This window comes from Oratosquilla oratoria, chromosome 43, assembly GCF_046742065.1.
Source record: "Oratosquilla oratoria isolate Oo_2021 chromosome 43, ASM4674206v1, whole genome shotgun sequence".
Taxonomy (NCBI): domain Eukaryota; kingdom Metazoa; phylum Arthropoda; class Malacostraca; order Stomatopoda; family Squillidae; genus Oratosquilla; species Oratosquilla oratoria.
In genome coordinates this window covers 11093646-11096304 of record NC_134819.1, presented here as the reverse complement: position 1 = coordinate 11096304, position 2659 = coordinate 11093646, and the positions used below count along the sequence as shown (strand labels likewise).

The window sequence follows — 2659 nt, the reverse complement described above, 5'->3', positions numbered from 1 at the left end:
TCTTCGTGAGTGGACGAAAGGAAAGAGAAATGGTTTTCCTTTTGGAATCCCTATGGTGTAGCGAGAGCCAAAGGATCATGTATCGGACTGTTATTTCTGTCTGGTAAATGCTAAACGGACTGGGAAGAAAAATTGGCACAAATCGACTACCCCCAAAATTCCTTCGGCGATCCGGCCAGTACCTCATTCTGAGTCTTTAATAGTTCCGATTTTCAGTGGATATGCTTCCTCCGAGGATGAAAATGATGTACCTGATATGGACGTCCATGAATGGATTCAGAGTCTGCAGATTCATCATCAGATGCTGAACAGTCATTAGCTCCTCACTGTTTCAATCAAGAGTATTTGAATGACTTGATACGTGATTTGGCGCTCTCCAAAAAAATTGCAGAACTTTTAGCCTCCAGGTTAAGTGAAAGACATATGCATGACAGGTCGGTACGAGTATCATATTACCGAACAAGGGAGAATACATTTATTAAGTATTTCTCTGAGGACAAACAATTTGTATACTGCCACGATGTTCCTGGTCTGTTTGCCGAGTTGGGACTTGGTACCTACAGCCCTGCTGAGTGGCGACTGTTTTTGAATAGCTCCAAACGTACCCTCAAGTGTGTCCTTTTGGATAATGGCAATGACTTTGGTGCAGTTCCTCTCGGTCACTGTCCATCTGCGAGAAACTCACGATGACATATAGATGGTCATAGATTTACTTAAGTACCATGAGCACAATTGGATCATATGTGTAAATCATAATATGGTAAACTTCCTCCTTGGCCAGCTGAAGGGATATACAGTTTCCATGTTATATCTGTATGTGGGACAGTCGAAAACAATGGACAAAAAAGAATGTCCATTTCAGGAAACATTGGAAGCAGAAATACCAAACATTGTTAATGAGCCAATCGTAAGTCGAGAGAAGATCATTTTCCCTCCACTTCATCTCAAACTGGGGTTGATGGAGCAATATGTCAAGGCGTTGAGCACTGACAATGATTGTTTTCAGTACATAGTATCGGTGTTTCCTGCTTTGTCATAAGAAAAAATAAAAGCAGAAGTATTTGATAGTCCCCAAATCCAAAGACTTCTCAGTGATTCTAGATTTGTGAACACCATGAATGAAAAAGAAAAGGCGGCGTCTCTCATTTTCTGCCGTTGTTCGTAACTTCTCGGGAAACAGTAAAAGCTCATAACTACGAGGATCTGATTACTAATATGCTTTTAGCATATCGTGATCTGGGATACAACATGAGTGTGAAGCTGCATTTCCTAAATAGTCACCTCGACCGATTCCCAGAGAATCTGGGAGCTGTGAGTGGCGAACAAGGGAAACGCATCAGAATTTGATATCAGTGGAAGAGCGCTACCAAGGTCACTGGGATAGATACATGATGACTTACTATTGCTGGACGATTAGAAGAGATCAGCCAGAGAAGACTTACAAGAGAAAGAGTTACAAACGCAAACTTTTGTCCAATTGAAATCAAGAACAGGTCCTCTAGCCTGATGTACGGTCGTTGATAAATTAGCATCTATTTGAATATAGTATTTGTAATCCTGTGTAATTCAACTGTTTTCTCATATGCAACAAAATGTTTGTGACAAAACTGCTTTACAATATATAACGCAAAAGGATGATTCAAAATTACTTCAGGGCATGATGATAGGCGTGATAAAATGAAAATTATTGTATAATATTAGTTATTTGTATTACAAAAAAGCTGTAGCATTTAGAAAGAATCTGATTTCAGATTTGAATTCAGTATGCTCAAATTAGGTGCGAAAATGTACTTTTGTCAATTCACCAAATACATTGTTCCCCAGTGTAATTCGTAATCCCGGAATCACCGCTATCGGCGGGGAATTCAAACCTAAATCATACTGTCAAGTCAGGACAGGTGCCACTTTTGCTGAGTTATAGGTTAAAACCCCACTCCTCCCTGATTCCCAGCAGTGACCGTTACCTGTCCCACCAGTCCAAGCGTGTTCATGCCGTCGAGCATTGTTGATGAACCCCCTATTCTATGCTCACGGTAGTAGTTTTCGATGGTCGGAGGGTAAATTTCAGGTCACCTGCTCACCCTATGTACGAGGACAATGCATCATACCACGGATTTTCTTCTGTTTGACTCCAGACGATTTCATTCAACTTACAGGAATCCCCCAAATCCACATAAGTTGAAGCCATCTTTGATTGAATAAAAACAACCAAATATCGTCCTTCGATGGTCGATGAACTCCGGCATAATCCCAACCTAGCTCATAGACGCTATTACATAGCGAAATTGAAATTATTCGTCTTACAGAAATCGTGATGACGAAATTCAGTAAAGGTCTCCTTAATTATTCTAAATGAAATGGAAGAGGAGCCTCTACTTTTAGTTTATGTCGACTTGCTTGGGTCAGCAACCCTCTTCAGAAAGGTCAGTGAATCGCATGAACGTTTAAGAAAAACAACGAACCGAACTGAAACAAAGTCTCCCCTCCAGAATTGCTTTTGAAAATGTGTAAGTTCTACAAGTTATGTCGTGGGGAAATACTCAGAAGTATTAATCTATATTAATTTTGTATTCTAAGGAAGCTTTAACAGAAATATGCGGTGATTCTATGAAACAAAAGAAAACAATACATGGCAACTGAGGAATATACTCTACCACAA

General features: G+C 40.0%; 1 protein-coding gene across 1 annotated transcript in view; it reads left to right on the top strand.

Annotated features, from left to right (window-relative positions):
- The first annotated feature begins 2618 nt into the window (after positions 1-2618).
- LOC143021901 (uncharacterized) overlaps positions 2619-2659 on the top strand; it is a 13564-nt gene continuing 13523 nt past the window's right edge. Inside the window, exon 1 of the mRNA XM_076179726.1 lies at positions 2619-2659. This exon is cut by the window's right edge and continues 86 nt beyond it. The gene's annotated coding sequence lies outside the window, so the exon portion shown is untranslated.